Source organism: Rhagoletis zephyria, unplaced genomic scaffold (assembly GCF_001687245.7).
Source record: "Rhagoletis zephyria isolate East Lansing unplaced genomic scaffold, Rhagoletis_zephyria_1.1 Rzeph_scaffold_03355, whole genome shotgun sequence".
Lineage (NCBI taxonomy): Eukaryota > Metazoa > Arthropoda > Insecta > Diptera > Tephritidae > Rhagoletis > Rhagoletis zephyria.
The window spans coordinates 47,079-64,736 of NW_016160438.1; the positions used below are offsets into that span (position 1 = coordinate 47,079).

Here is a 17,658-nt window from a genome sequence, read left to right on the forward strand (position 1 = left end):
AAAATGCTAAATAATTTTGTTTAAAAGTTTAAAATGTTGGTGAAAATTTGTCGAATTTTCCCAAATTTTGTAAAAACTTTGAATCATTAATTTATATGCCATTTGATGCAGAATAAACTATATTACCATTAAAAATTAACGAAAAAATTTATTACGAAAAACATTGCAAATATTAAAAAAAAAAACAGTGTACGGAAACATATTCTGGTGAGTGTATATGTATATATATATATATATTTTTTTTTTTTATTTTGTTTTTCTTAATTACCAAAAGGTTTCTGTAAAATGCAGAAGAACGAAATCCTGTTCAAACGAAAAAATCTCCAAAAATAAATCTGTTTAAAGTAAACAAAAGGGCGTTTGGCGCAAAATCATATGTATGTGTTTTAGCTTGAAATAAAGAGAATATGGTACACTGAGAAAATGATACAGGTAAAACGCAAGTTTTTAAAAGAAATTGTAAAACAAAATTTTGGTACATAATTTTACTTTATACAAAATAAAAAATGCAGTATTTGTATTTACGACTTTGAAACGAAATATTCGCAAAATAAAAACGAACGTTATAATATATTTAACGCCAAAATGCGTATTTTCAAAACTAAAATGAAACATTTAGAATATTGTCCCAATGATTTGTAGTGCGACACAATTTGCAACAAGTAAAATAAAACGAGACACTTTTAAAATAAAAACTTAAATTTATTTTCAGCCAATTAAGTTTGAAAACTAAAATGTTTTGCATTAGAATTCAAAAAGCTATCTAATTATAATGAAAAACATTTCATATCTTTGCATCATTTGTCGAAAAAATTGTGTGCAGCGAAAAAAACTACTTCAATCTTCAAAAAAGGCGATGAAATAAATATATTACGCCATTCTAACCACCTAAATAAAAGGAAGATTGGTGGTACTGTGGACTCCTCTGATCGAAAAAAAAGCTTTGGTAAGACTAAATTATAAAACAGATTCCTGTGGACTATTAAATAATAATTTATGATTTTCTTATTATAATTTGCAGGATCTGACCAGCGCGAAGCAATATCAGCGGGCCCAGCTTGGAAGAAAGGCAAGAAAACCTGTATGTATTTATGTATGTATGTATCGACTTCTGAGTGGAAGATCGACCTATCTCGGCAGCCAGTTTGAAAACGCCCTATCTCAAAAAACTTTTCAAAAATTTTCAGAATTCGTTTCAAAAACGTCCTATCTCAGCTGCCGATTCAAAAACGCCCTATATATATCAGCACATTTTCAATGCATTTTGAAGTCAGATAGGGCATTTTTTCATAAAATTCTGAAATAGGGCGATCTTGAAAATTTTTTTGAGATAAGGCGTTTTCGAACTCGCTGCCGAGATAGGTCAATCTTCCACTCAGCAGTCGATATGTTTAACATCTGTATTTTCCTCATTAATTTTGTAACTTATTTATAAGTATATGTATATCAATCAATTTTTGACAATGTACATATATCCCAAAAGATTTGTAGTGATTTAATAAAAATAAAATTTTAATATCATATTTGAAAACGCATATTTTAAAAACGAATATTTTGGAATTCAATTTGAACATGCGCATTTTCAATAACCACACGATCGTTTTTAAAAACGATTTTAAAATGTGCGTATCAAAAACAAAAACATAGATTTTAGAAATTGAATTGAAAATTTTCGTTCTCAAAACTTAAATAAATACTGTAGGTTCAAACGTTCCATACAAATTTGAAAACGAAAATTTCTTTGTGTACCTAAATATTTTTCTCAGTGTAGTTGCGAATGCCTAACGAAATCGTGCAAAGCTGCTGCTCTTGTGATAATTGTTTTGGAATTTTTTAAAAGCATCATCATTGCTTTTGTTTTGAAATTTCTTTAAGATTTATGCGAATTATTATTATTTTTTTCTTAAATTGTGAGTGAATGTTGGCCGTTTTGCTTTGCTGTGGAATTCAATGGTTAAAATGCAAATAAAAGAAATGACGAAATTGTTTGAAGTGCTACCTAGACCCTCATAAATTGCGATGTATTGAAGAGCCGACCGAGCTCGCAGTCCCTTGAAGTGATTTTGCTTGGTTTTTTTGGTTTTTGTCTTCGTTTTTTTTTTGTATGTTTTCATTGGCACAGAGTTTTTGGCAATTGGTATGTTTGGTTTAACGCCTTTTCTTCTCATTTGTGTTAGCTTAATTTCAGGCTGTCTTTATTTTTGGAGCATGCTAAAGCGCGTGCTGCGCCTGCGGTCAGCACAAGCCGGACAGGCATGTATGTATTTGTAGGAGCATTTAGTTTTTTCTTGCTACACTTCTACAATTCTCACCAACAATTTGCCAGCAGCTGCAATTTTGCTTCACTGCTTACCTGCGTTTTTTAGATCGCAAATTTTTGATTGCGTTAAATCGTCGGCGTGTACATACTTGCACACACATATGTATGTACATATGTTTGTTTTTTTTTATAGCCTTAAGTATGGAACAAATTTACCTTTTTTGTTTTTGAGAAGTGGTCGTTGCTACCGTAAATTTTTAAATGTGATTGGGCTAAATGATTATGTTTATGGCGCATATACTATGTATTTATGTATGGACATAAAAGAGTCAGGAATTTCAAAAATAAAACAAAATGAAATAAAATAAAACAAAAATTATTGGAACAACTTATTAATGATACCTCTTAGATATGACATCATAAAGAGATACCAGCAAGATTATTTTGAAATTTTTAATTTTCTTAACAATAATATGTACTTAGTGGAATACATATCTACTAATTTTGGAATTTTATTTTCGTTATTCTTACAAAACACACATAATATTGACTTACAAATGTAAACTACATCGCAATATGTCAACACTAAGTCATTGGGAATAACAGTCGTCAACAGTATTTCCCAACACATCCATACATACATACATACATATCGTCGTTTAAAGTACAAAACCGCGTAACTGACATTGGCTGCCAAAAATTGGATTTGCTCACACAAGCTCTTGGCTCCATTCTTATCCATTCGTCCTGAAATATACTAGCCAGAAATGCGATTGCTTTATAAAAAGGAAACCATTTTGAAATATGACTGTTTTTACTCTCTATAAAATAATTTATGCAACCTCACATACGCCGTTTTGTACTTTAAACGACGATATGTAGCTTAGATTGCGTTTGAGGCAAGTCGCGTTGGGTTCAAATATACATATATGAATTTGTTTTTCTAGTTTCTAGATTTATGAGGGTGTTAAACACTAAAAAACATACAAATAAATAAGAATTTTAAATATTCAAATATGAGTATACTCGAAAAAAGATAAGCGAAAATTAGTACGCGCAAACAAATATTGGAAATTTTGATGACTGACTCTCAATTTGCTTTACAACTTTTGTAGCCTAACAGTCAGTCTGTCTGTCTATCTAAAGCAGCTGCAAGTGCATTTTCAGCCATAGAGGCAGTGGCTCACGGCGAACGCTGTTTTTACTTTTGTATCTTTAAGACTTAGTGTACCGGCATTTTATCGTTAATACATATTTTATCACGGAAATTTTGCGCTTAGTGTTTGTTTGCTATGATAACACCACTAACTAATTGTTTGGATGTTATGTACTTGCGACTAAATGTCAAGTTGCGATGTTAACACAGCTGGTCTGTAGCAGCCATTAACGCTTTTATTTATTTTTATTTATTAAGGGTGGTGTAATAAACGAGTTCCCTAATCGTACGAAAAAAAAAATAAATAACCCGATGCCGCGGCTTCAATTGGCTTCTGTTCCACAACATTCTTTCGCAGAGATAAATTATGGCACCACGCCCGAATCCCTCGGCAGCTCTCAAGAAAACGGTCAAGAAAAAAAAAAAATTGCCAACAACAATAACAATTCGTGTGTGTGTCTAAGGAATTTTGTCATCTGATGCTGTTGCCTCACTTCCTTTCCTTAAGCAATAATGGAACGGGCATATATTTCTGTTGCAAGCATGGGTTGCCGTGTGGGCGTAGCAAATTTCTTAAGAACTGCGTACTGCCTCAAAAAAGTTTTACACAAGAAAATTTTTTAGCCATTTCTTGTGCGTCATTTTATACGGAGTTTTTGCTTTTCTTGAGAGCTGCATACTGGCCTTATCGCGTATTGTCAGGACTAAATAAACTCGAAGCCTCCAACAATATTATAGTGCATAGATCGTAGCGCCCTTGCTGCTGCAGTCTTTTTCCTACATACGATGTCGACGAGCGCTACTTTAATTGAAAACAAGTAAGAGCAGCGCTGTCTTCGGCTATACCTTTCATGAACGTCAGAAAATTTTACTTTAACAGATAACTGTATTTGAAATTAGTTGTTTGGGAACTAAACCACATTTTTATGTTCACAGCATACATATGTACATATAAAAAGGAGTTACATTTGTATATGAAATAAAAATCATATCTAAACAATCACAGGTATGGAAGATATATCTTATAAAGCACCAATCTGAGTGATTTTCGCTGCTGTGTGTGATCGGTATGTAACACAATTTAATGGCTTGAGCTGCCTACGTAAAGGAGTTATATGTATTGCAAAAACTTGTTTCTAAACAATCAGTGGTATAGGAGATAAACCTTGTACAGCACCCATATTGACGATTATCTCAGTAGACGTTGTATAATTATTTAGAAAATAGCTGTATGATTATTTAGAAATTTCTCAAATTTAGCTGTCGAAATTAAGGAGGTTTAAAGTAAAATCCCATATCTGAACAACGAGTTGTATGGAGCATCCATAGGTTATAATTTCATGTTGCTAGCTACATAAATGGAGGAGATATAACGAAGGATCTCATATCTGATGAATCAGTTGTATGGGAGCTATATGTTATAGTGATCAGATATTTCCGTTTCTGACAAATTAATACATTATAATACATACTCCACTTACCAAATTTCAGTCGGATATCTCGAATACTGAGAGACAGACAGACGAACAGACAGAATTATGGCTGAATCGGCTCAGATTGACGTTCTGATCGTATAAGTATACATTTTCATGGATCTATCTCTTCTTATTCTGGTACTTACAATCAGTGTTATCGCTTGAAACTCTCGGGAACATATTATCACAAATCCCCTCTATGTAGAAAAGGCATCCACATACATTTAACGAAGCTACCTCGATTGCTCTATCCTGGATGGATGCATGTTGAGCTCCCGACGAATTATATTCATATTGTACAGATTAATCGGCCTCACCAGGGTTTTAAGCAAAAACTAAGAGAGAGAGAGAGAGAGTGCAATTTACTTGAAATACTTAGGAGAAATCTTTTAGCGGCCGTCGATACATGTAAATTCCATACTGACCACTCTCCTTTACTTGGGTATAATTACATGTCCAAGTTAGCGTGATCCATCTAATACCTACATACATATATCATCTGACTTATAGGGAATTTATATGATTCAACTTTCACAGGCGATTGTTGAATCAAAAGTTTAACCGACAGTAGTAGCATTAACTAATTTGGTGACCAATACTCTAACCATTTGAACGCACTTGAATTGTGCCGAATGAATGAATTGTACATACCAAGAGACGATTTGTGGGTACTGACCTTCTGAACGGTTCCTGACATGCATAAAAAACGGAATACATCAAAGTTGTCGGGTTCATTGTATTGCGCTAATTTATACTGCATAACGCTCGTTTGCTGAAACGAAACGAAATAACTCAAATAAACAAAAAAAAAAGCGAGAAATCGGATTTAAAGTTTTTAGTTAGGCTTTCCACTTTGAAAAAAAATAAATGGTAACAAAAAAATATAGATTTTACTTCTTATGGGGAATCAGATATCATTATCCACTTAATAGAAGGGCTAACGCTGACGGATCTTTGTCTAATCCATTTTCATCCCTTACTCAGGCAAGCAGTAAGGATTGAAAAAGTAAGTACAGTAGGTTAGACATGGATTCGACAAGAATTAGGGGCATGCGCCACTTAACACTGTAACAGTTTTTATTTTTTGAATTTGGAATTGTGTCGTTATTGCACAGGACCATCGATGTGTATAAATGAATGTCCGTTTTTACTATAGTTTTATTATTTTAGTACGCATTTATATATATAAACCGAAATACACATTTTGCCTTGGTAAGGTTTGAAAACGGCATCAAAAACAAAAACAAAAAAGAAACAAAGATACGAAAAAAATATTTGTTTATTAAAAATGTATATCGCGTGGACGCAGCTCCTAATTGGATACGTATTATTAACATGCACCAAAAAAAAATAATAACAATAAAACACGAAGCCAACACTTCCTTCTGTCGAGTTAAAATAAAATACGCTAAAAACAAAGTCAAAAAACTAAAACTTTAAAATTAAAGATAAGTAAAAACAATGTCACATGTGTTGTGCGGTTAACATTTACCCAGCTGGAAGTCAATGACTATATATGTACATACATTCAACAATAAAGTTACTAAAGATTTAAGGGGTCAGTGTACTTTTAAAATGCAGAAATCAACCTTTTATTGAAGTTCATACCAAACGGATTACATAAAGTCAAATTTAGCATACTTACTTAACGGACATTAAATTTCAAATTTGCATCGTCAAGATTGGAGGCACAATTTTTATTCCTCATTTTTGGATAGTTGAATTCTATGCGAGGCTTTAAGCTTACGGTCGTTAGAAAGCTTAAACTGAGCGTTGCATTGTTGTTCCTCCTCTCTCTCTTTTTTAGTGGAGTGATGCTTTTCTCAATTGCAGGCATTTGTGTACCTTTAGATATCGAATTATTATATAAACAGAGTGGCTTTATTTTAAAATGCTATAAGTATTTCAACGCGATCTTTTTACCTAGACTGAACTATTGAATCCTAGTATGAATATTTACACTTCAGTGCGCTACAAAATATAACCCCCAACAATCCAACTCCTCCGGCTACTACGTAGTCCATAGTATTGTTGCGTCAATGCGTCAAACTTCTTTCCGCATACTTGCATAAAATTTCCAATGGAGTAGTCGATTTTATACGTATTTGTACGGTATACATATGTACGTAAGTAGTATGTATGTTTGTATATTGTATTATTGTTCTAATTTTTTGTTTATTTTTGATACAAAACTGTTTTCCTTTGCTTTTGCTTTTGTCGCTTTAATATGTATGCAAATTAGCTGTATATTAGTATAAACGTATAAACATAATAAACTTTGCCACGACTGGGCTTAATTTGGTCTTACTATACATACATACATACATACTCACCTGAAATGCAAAAAGTCATAACTAAAAAAAAAAATTCAAAATTCACTTTTTGAATTATACGATGGATTTCATCGAATTACAATCAAAAAATATAATAAAAATATTAGTCACGACTTTTTCCATTTCACATTTGCGATGTTGTTACGCCTTTTTGCATATCAGGTGACGATATGTACATATCAATGTATGTATGTATATTGGCGTTTATTGTTTATAAATTTGCCTCTACACTCACGTACGCAGATGCACATACAAATAAGTATATATTATGTATGCATGTATGTATGTGTGCCCTCTCTAAAATAACGTATGTATTGTTGAACGCATTTCTTTTGGTCTGCCGAACACGTTTCAAGATCGAGGTAGCTTCAACGAAACTAAAAATTTAGCAAACCATTTTGTGGAAAAGTGTAAATAAACAAAACTCACTGCAAAAATATGCCAAAGTCGCTTTTGGACTGCAGCACGTTTTTGGCCAAAACAAAGAATTGCATTTGTCATTGTTTCAGCGCAGTGGCTGTTGTTGTTTGTATTAAAATAGCATTTTTGTGCCCATTGCGCATTTTAAGAAGGTACTGATTTTTAATTTTTATTTTTGCCTATTTGCATTAAGTTACACTCAGCCAACCGCGCGCGTACTTGGCTCGACTGGCGTGGCGGAGTCGTTCGCGTGCTTGCCCTATTGGCTTTATTAGCTAGTAAATTCTGAAATTTAATATGACATTTTATTTCCACTGACTGTATGCTTAACTCTTTTTTTAGAAGAGCAAATAGTGTATTGCAGGCCATTAGGGTAGTGCCGGGTATCCGGTAGATATCCGGAACCCGGCTTATCCAGCCGTTTTTCTGTTATCCGACTAGCCGGCCGGATACAGGCTAAAATCCGGCTGGATTTCCGGATTTCAATTATTGAAGATTCAATTTAAAAATTTAGGTCAGAATTAAAAAATTTTAAGATTTTTTCATTATGAAAAAAAAAAACATTTCTGCATTATCGGGCAACAAGCTATTTCTATTTTCAACATAAATGCGACCCGAAGCACTAAACACTCTTTTCGAGTTTACTGAGGAAGGTGGGCCGCAGAGATACTTCATTGCCAGTGTAAACAAATTTGGAAATTCTTTGCGACCTTGCTTCCACCAAATTAAAAGATCTTATTGTCTGGGTATAATGGTTAATATTTCTCCATTTCTAAATTGCTGCCTTTTTTCTTGTACGGTCGCTGCCCTGTCTTCCCATCGTTTGCATATCCAAATCACTACAAAAACTGGAGTCAGCATCAGAGCCGTTGGCGATTTCAGTTTTTCAAGTTTGCAAAAAAGAAAAGTGGCATTGACCAACAAATTGAAATGGCTCCAAAAATAAACATATCACAGTTCGACAAATTTTGCCTTTCTTTTTTGTTTTTCTTTCTTGAGATATACCAGCTTTAATGTGCAATACTTCGGTATTACTGTTACATTATGGGAGCTTTTTATTCACATCGAATTGGTGATAGGGCTGAATGTGTTTCACTCAGGTGGTAAAATTTTGTGTAATTTTTTTGTGTAATTAGCTTAATTGCAGCAAATAATAAAAAATTTGGTACAATTATGCTAGTAATATATTTTGTAGTGAAATACTTGCNATGCTTCCACCAAATTAAAGGATCTTCTTGTCTGGGTATAAGGGTTAATATTTCTCGATTTCTAAATTGCTGCCTTTTTTTCTTGTACGGTCGCTGCCCTGTCTTCCCATCGTTTGCATATCCAAATCACTACAAAAACTGGAGTCAGAATCAGAGCCGTTGGCGATTTCCTCAATCCATCCATCCATCCCGGTGAGCGGGCCCTTCAATATAAGCTTTCACTAGAGTTCAGCCTAGGGATGTCGGAAAACATCGACGCATCGAAAATATCGATGTTGTTTTGCTTCAATTCATCGAAATGTTTCCACTCGATATATAAATAGTCGATGTAACGATGCATCAATGTTTTTTTGAAAATTAACATCACTAGAACATTGAACCGCCATTTCAGTTTTTCAAGTTTGCAAAAAAGAAAAGTGGCTTTGACCAACAAATTGAAATGGCTCCAAAAATAAACATATCACAGTTCGACAAATTTTGCCTTTCTTTTTTGTTTTTCTTTCTTGAGATATATCAGCTTTAATGTGCGATACTTCGGTATTACTGTTACATTACGGGAACTTTTTATTCACATCGAATTGGTGATAGGGCTGAATGTGTTTCACTCAGGTGGTAACATTTTATCCAACTGTGTAATTAGCTTAGTTGCAGTAAATAATTTAAAATTTGGTACAATTATGCTAGTAATATATTTTGTAGTGAAATACTTGCTGAAAAATCCTATGCCTTTTGAGGTATCGAAAAATATGGATGTACATTTCGATGCATCGAATTAAACAAAAACACATCGATTTATTTTTGCCACTAGCATTCAAACCTTTCAGCCTTTTTCAAATGATTCAACTGGTTTCTCCATGCTAACTGATTTATAGTTTCGAATTGGTTTTTAGATTTATTGATGTCAGAAAAAAACAAGTTTGAAACGTCCCAGTACGAGTTTAATCGTAGATCTTCAGTTAGAAGAGAGATAATGCAATGTTTTCTAGTGGAATGGGAGCCTAAATCGATGATTTCAAAAAAGTGACATTTTGAATTGCATTTTGAGCGTTAAATTGTTATTGTTGTAACTTCTCTATAGTTTTCCTATATTATATGATCATTTATCNTGCTAACTGATTTATAGTTTCGAATTGGTTTTTAGATTTATTGATGTCAGAAAAAAACGAGTTTGAAACGTCCCAGTACGGCGCACTATAGGCAAAACACGAGTTATTTTTTGTTTTAAATCGTAGATCTTCAGTTAGAAGAGAGATAATGCAATGTTTTCTAGTGGAATGGGAGCCAAGATCGATGATTTCAAAAAAGTGACATTTTGAACGGCATTTTGAGGGTTAAATTATTATTGTTGTAAGTTCTCTATAGTTTTCCTATATTATATGATCATTTATCTTCACGATCTTCTTTTCTAACTGAAGATCTTCGATTTTGAAAAAAACTCAGAAAAATTAGTTGTTTTCTACTTATGCAGCAACTAACTTCATATTGATGTATAATCACCTAGCAGCCTCATTGAGATAAACCAAATGCTTACACTTTTGATACATATATTTGCAAATAGTTTAATATTAGTTGTAAAATCATCTTACTGTGGGCAATTAACCATTTGAGCATGAAAAGTCATATTTAAAAGAAACATACTGACTTTGCATTGCTTTAAGCCAAATGCATTTTAAAGTAGTTGAAATCAAATGCAGAGTCAGACAATCGACTTGCTGCTTGCACACGATTCAAACAGAACATTTTAAAGCACATTTACATGTCTGGTGGCTGTAGTTGAGCGTGCAAAGATGTTTGCTACAATTGGTCGCGGCCAAGAAGAAATGAAAAAGCATCTGTGAAGTGCAGAACGAATCGTAATCAAACGACTGACTTTAAAGTGCTTTATTCCTAATTACCAGGTCCGAAATGTTAGAGCTTTTGCTTAGAATTACTTATTTTGCTTATTCAGGATTTCCAAGCTTAATTTTAACGATCTCATGTTCATTTTGCTTATTTCAATGTTTAAAGCTAAGTACGGACCTTTTAAGTAAAAGGTCAAGAAATATATTGCTATTATTTCGTGTGTGTGAATAGTAGTGTCCAAGGAGTTTTGACATATGATATTTTATAGCCTGCTGCCTCTTTTCCTTACGAAATAATGCAACTGGCATATATGTATTCCTGTTGAATACAAGGGTGCCTTGTACTATTCACAAACAAACTTTAGCAAACCATAATAGAAAGCATAGCAAATTTCTTAAGAACTTCGTACTACTTAAGAAAATTTAGCTCAATACGTTTTTCTTGACCATTTCTTGGCCGTTTTTTATTCGTCGAACTAAAGGAATGTTTACAAATAATAACATTAAAACAGATTTGGTCTTTATTAACCCGGAACTTCAATTGCATTTCTGCTTGGATACAAAAATTTAAAACCAATTGTTCGTCAGGCATTGGGGTTATTGAAAAGAATAGAAATAATTTATCTCGCATGGAGAATAACGACGATTTAAAAAAATTAAAACGACCACCGCAGATATTTATTATTTGAGCAAATCAAGCAACACTTGTATGTCCATTGTAATTTTTCAATCCTTGAAGTAAACTGAATAAAAAACAAAACATTAAACTGTACTTAAATTTTGTTGTTTTGCGATCATATTTGCAAGCATATTTACCAATATTTTAGTGCTTATCTAAGCTCTTAAAATGGATTTTTTCTTGCTTATTTTCTTCGGCCCTGCTAATTACGTATTAGAGATAGTTCATCTCGAAAATGCAGATAATCTGGTCATACGTATGTCGCTAAACAAACAAAAACCTAAACTAATAAATATTGTGAAATTTATTAAGGGCATCCGGCTCTTATTTTTTACATGGTATCCGGAATCCGGCAAATCATCGGCACATCCCTACAGGCCATTAACGACAGCGATTTGTCCCGTTTGAGAAAATTTGTTCTGCGGTCGGTCTCCTCCAGAATTAAATCGGAATGAAGACCTTAAAATTACTAGCACCGCTTGTAATGATCTATTGTGTCTAGAAGGTACAATCTTCTTCTTGATTGGCGCTGTTTTACAATTATAAGTAATTATTTAAATTTACCTTCTTTTAGCTGTTCTTGGCAATGTAGAATATAACGCGAATTAAACAGTGCATGCGTGTGTAATAATGAGAAATCTGTGTTCTTTCCTGATTCCTGTTCCCTGCTCGCTTGTCGGTATTGTAATGACATGCTCACAATCAAGTATTCTCTTCTTGTATGACTTGGAAGTCACGCTTGTAAGTTTTTTTTTTGTCAATGCTACCATCTTCAAGGAATCGTTAAGATATATTAAATCGATTTTTTCGGCCCACAAATGATATTAAAGAGCAAGTGACATTTGACTTTATGTGTGTCAGCTGATGCCGCCGCCTGCATTGGTTGTTTGTTATAGCGTGGTTTGTCACTCGGGTGTCAAGAACTAGCACATTTTCAACCATTTTGAAGCCGCATACTTTGCAAAAACCTACAGCCACATGGCGATTTTAGTGAATTCCAGTATAGCATACATATATCATGCACTCAAAAATATTAGGGGTATTCATGATCCGGTGCATACTGTCTAGCATGATGCACAGATAGCATAAATAGCATGATTGGCTAATTTTGTTGTTGTTTGATCACACGAAACAACAACAATCATGCTATTTATGCTACCTATGCACCATGCTAGACAGTATGCACCGGATCGTGAATACCCCTATTCAGATTCGCAATAAGGGAACATCGACAACGTCTGCATAAGCCACAACTTTCAACATTCTCTTGGATTCTACACGTACTAGACATACATATCATGTCAATGTTTTTGCGAAACCGCCTATCTTACTGCACTCAAATTTTAGAGGAGAGCGAAAAAACGGGTTCTCTTTGAAGGCATTGCTTTGATAGGCGGTATTTTCTCAAGCTATTATTTTACAGGTCTGTTGTTTTAATAACGATTTTACGATTCTTATGCGTAAATCTCGATGCCTGGAGTTCAGGGTTAGCAAATCTCATTTTTGTCACAATGGCGATTTAGGCGGTTTTGAAACTGGTTCCTCGATATGTATGTATGTAGAATCTACACTTACACTATGAAAGGCGCATATATTATATAATTAAAAATTGTAATATCCTCCACACATTTAATACTTTATTTTTTATTAAACATAAAAATCGTTATTATAGGTTTAGCTGATTCAGATACAATTTTTTCCAATTTACTTTTGTATTCATTTATATAAACGATTATCGAAACGATCTAGGATGGGCACTTTATTATTTATCTATGTATGTACTTGCATAGCTACATAGATATCTACGCTGTTTCTACATCATAAGTATGTACGTAAGATGCCTAGTATTAATATTTAGTTGTTTAATAAATAAAAAGACAACTAACGGTTAAACCGCAAACTGGTGGTTGCTTCGTTGTACTTACAAGCTGTAAGTATAAAGATGTTGAATAATGCCAACCGACCCGACTTGATGCTGATCACCTGCAATCGGACTGCTGGGTAAAAGGTGATTTGTGTTGCAGCTGCGGCGCAGGTGCCGAAATAACTACATATCCGCAATAAAACTGCAAATATATATATCTGCATATATAATTATGTAAATAGTCGACATTTTTAATTTATTCTCAACGCTGATCATCATTAATTGAACATTTAATGTAAATAACTTGTTACGAACGATCTCCGCGGAATTGTTGAGGCGCCTGCATTTGCTCGCATACATACTAAGTGCTAGCTATGCACTACTACACTTTCGCAAACATGTCTTAAATATATTTTTTGATTAATGAATTAATTTATTTATTTATTTCGAACAAATACAATTATAACTAATTAGATTACTATTCTAAAAAGGCACTAGTAACTAAGACTATCGGCCATAATTAATTTTCTACGAAGAAATGCGAGAATGAGTGAGTTTGTGTCAACAGTCTTTCGTTTTCATTGGCATGAACTATCTATGTACATAGGTTTTGAATCTTCATTTCAAAACAGTTCGTATTTTATTTGGAAGTATTTACTTGAATCGATATTGTTGGAAATGTTATTTAAGGCTCACATTGTACATAATTTATTTTATTTCACCATACACAATATAGGTAAATAAACACATACATACAATTGTCCACAAAACAATAGAAGTGCGATATTTTGATCAGTTTTGACACTTTTTTCTTTTTTTATTTAATTATTTTTTCATAAAAGTCTAGCTGATTATATAAAAAACACCGTATAAATTTACAGTTAAAACTTTGTACAAAAAATTATAAAAATTTAGCAAATCTTTACCAAAATTTCAAACTTTTTGATCATGATCTTTAGAAAAAATCTTGGTAGGTAGTTTTGTAGCCCATTTGGTTCTAGTCCAATGAAGTGCAAGATTCAAGTTGGTAAAAAATCCCGTTGATTTTTGCGTTTTTTTTTTTTTGGTTGAAGGGGTTTTTTCCATGCAAAGCAATTTTCTTTTATATGGAGGACACTGCCGGCGAAAATATTGCCTAAAGTTAACGGAATTTTTGAGCAGCTTGAAACTTACACTTCATTAGACTAAAGTTAAATGGGCTACAAAACTGCATGCCATGATTTTTTCCGAAAATTAAAAAGATTGGAATTTTGGTGAACAATTTCTGAATTTTTATACAAAGATTGAAATCTGAATTTATTTGGTGTTTGTTGTATAACCAGCTAGACTTTTATAAAAAAAAAAATAATAAACAAAAGACAAATAACCGAAACTGATTAAAAATCGCTCTCCCATTATTTTGTGGACCACTGTATGTATAGTATATGTACATATGTACATACATAGTTACATTAATAATAAATTTAATGGTGTTTTTAGAACGTTGTATACCTACATATGTACATACATATATGTATGTAATTTAGGTATGCATAAATACGGGCTGGCTTTAGTTTCATAAAATCATTTGTTAAACGTTTGAAATATTGCCAAACGCCTTTTGCATTTACAATGAGACTGCCGATTATTCGCTTCGTTTAGTATGCAGGACATATTGCTTTCTAATGTTTAACTTTTGTATCTATCACATGTGTGCCGCATTACCGGCATCTTGTTGTATGGTGTGTGCGTAGCTCGTGAACATTTTTTCAAATAACCTCATGCACTTGAAAGTTGACAAGTTTGTTATGAATTTTTACGTAGATTTAGAAAAGGTTCACGGATGGATGGCGTATATGTAAATTAAATAAATGTGACAAAGGTTTTTGTAAATATATTTTCACCTTGCACGTAAATCAACGGTGTGTTTCATTATTTAACACTAATATTGTAAGTTTTTTATTTAATTGTTTAACTTTTTAATCAACCTGCAGCGTTTCATTAAACTTGAAAACAAACAAAAAATATTTTTTTTTAAATATTTATGCTTACAGTTATTCGAGGGTAACTAAAACTGCCTTTGAATACCTAATACCATGTCCCCACCGGAGCTAACCACGTAGTTATGGCTATTTAGTTGGTTATCCCGATAACCCACTTGATTTAGCGTAGTTTCGCCATATAAAAATGACAGCACTTAACCATTTCATTGAGATGGTTAAAAGCTAACCAACTCGACACCACGTCGAACCACGTCTGATACAACCCTGTGTTTTCTCGCCATCTGTGGGTCATTAGCGTTAAAATGTAAAGAATTCGTTCGTTCGTAGTGTTTAGACTCAACTAAGATCAGATTAGATTTATTCCGGTTTTTGAAAAAATTTTAAATCCACTCCTCTACTCTGCTTGACTTCAAATCTATTCCGTTTTTTTCATTCATGTTATGCCCCTCTTGGGACCGTTTTTTGAATGTTCACCACTGGTTTCAGCAAAAAAAATTGAAAGTTAGCCAAATCTCACTGTTAAAAAGTAACTCTTTCATAGCAATGCGTCAATAAAGTAACTTCGTTATTTTTTGATGTATGGCTGTACAAATTGGCGGATGCAGAACTTTACTTAAGTTGTTAAAAAATATATGTAGAATGAAATTTATATAAAGTAGAAAAGGTTTGCTTTTCAAAAAAATTAAGTGTTAGATACGTTCTACTTTATAGAAAATGCTAAAAATTACCTAAATATGTGACATATTATCCTTACATTGCTTCGCGTTCTTATTTTGCATGAATAGAAAATATTTTAGTCAAACAATTAATGTCAGAAACAAAAATAAAAAAATTCAATCTAGTACGGAAAATTTGTTTTTGCCCCGATTTTTGCAGCGATTTAGTACTGAATCGAGTTTTGGCGGTCCGAACACTGTTCTGTACATTTGTACTGTTTTATAAACCTCAAACCGCAGTGTGGACAGCAATAGTTAGTGATGTGGTTAAGTGTTACACGTTCCTCTAATGCCACTATAGTATGTTAAAGCGGATACGTCTCTTAATTTATAACCTTCCCAATGATAGCTAGGTTATGTTAGCAGATTGAACAAGAAATAGGGAATTCATCAGAAATATCTATCTATTTTTGCCACTCCCACAATTTTAAGGAAACAAGTTTAAAATACATATGTAAATTCTAAGTAAAGCTTTTTACGTTTAATTTCGAATAAATAGATCACTTTAAAGTTTTCCCGAATTTCAAAATATATTCGAAATATTTTAAATATTATGTCTTAAATCTTACCCTACATCCCTAAGCGTTTTTCACATAACTTCACGCGATTCTTAGAAATCATATATATATATATGTACTGTATGTATGTATGTACATACATATCGAGCCCTAACCGCCAAAAAACGTAAGAGATTTTTATGCTCCTAGAGCCTCTAGGTGAATTACTGCATCAAACAGACCATTTTGAACGAAAATGTCGCTTACGTTTTATTGGCTGTTAGGGCTCGATTTGCATTATGTAATTTCGAAATTTGTGTAATGAAATAACCCAATAAACATTGTGGTGAATATTCGAAAATGACCTTCGATATCAAAAATGCATATCGAACTGGGAACGAACTCATAACCAACCTTAGTTTTCCAACGTTCATAGTATATTGGAAATACATTTGAGATGGATTCGAAAAAAAAAATAGAAAAGCTAGTAAGTAACAAGAGAGAAGCGAAATCCAGCCAAGGCGAATTCGTATAAGGTGGTAGCGGTAGTACAGAACAAAAACTTAACATGTATTTTGTTTTCGCTTTCGATACACAAATGTCAAAATTTCAGCTATTCTTCGCTCAACGAAGAAGAGGGAAGGAAAATTTCAACATTCGCCTTTCTTACTCACTCATAAGAAACTTTGGCACGTGTCTACCGAGGCGAATCAGATCAGCTGTTCTAGCAACACCATTTCATATAAATTCGCCTTGAATATAAGACAATCACTCTTCCTCATTAAAATTTGAATTCCATAATGGGCTGGATTTCAAGTTCATAACGAAGGGAAATTACATTGGATAACGAAGGTTCCGTTGTGCTGGAGAATGGCCTAGTTCTCGAATCGAATACTAACCTATTCCAAATGCGTTATCGAAGGTGAGACTCGAAAAAAATATTTGTTTTCCAGTCATTTTCGAATGTGAACCAAGCCCAATGTATATTGGAAAATTACGCAATGAGCGAAAACGTTGAACATTGTCTTAATAACTTTACAGTTTACCAAAACTTTTTCTTGTTTCTTCTCATCTCCGTAGAACCAAAACCGCTCGTCACAATCGGCAGCTCAACCGATTTAGACACTGAGAGCTTAGACGAAATCAATTTGAATACAACGACCGACGAAACGCAATCGGCAACCGACACCGCTGGGCTCAACGATCCGAACGCAAACCAACTCTGGT

At 33.3% G+C, this 17,658-nt stretch overlaps 1 long non-coding RNA gene across 1 annotated transcript; it reads left to right on the forward strand.

Annotated features, from left to right (window-relative positions):
- Positions 1-825: 825 nt before the first annotated feature.
- On the forward strand, positions 826-17,608 carry LOC108368847 (uncharacterized). Its single transcript, XR_001848427.1, has 3 exons — positions 826-946; positions 1,022-1,081; positions 17,512-17,608. It is a non-coding gene; the product is annotated as an uncharacterized LOC108368847 (long non-coding RNA).
- The last annotated feature ends 50 nt before the right edge of the window (positions 17,609-17,658 follow it).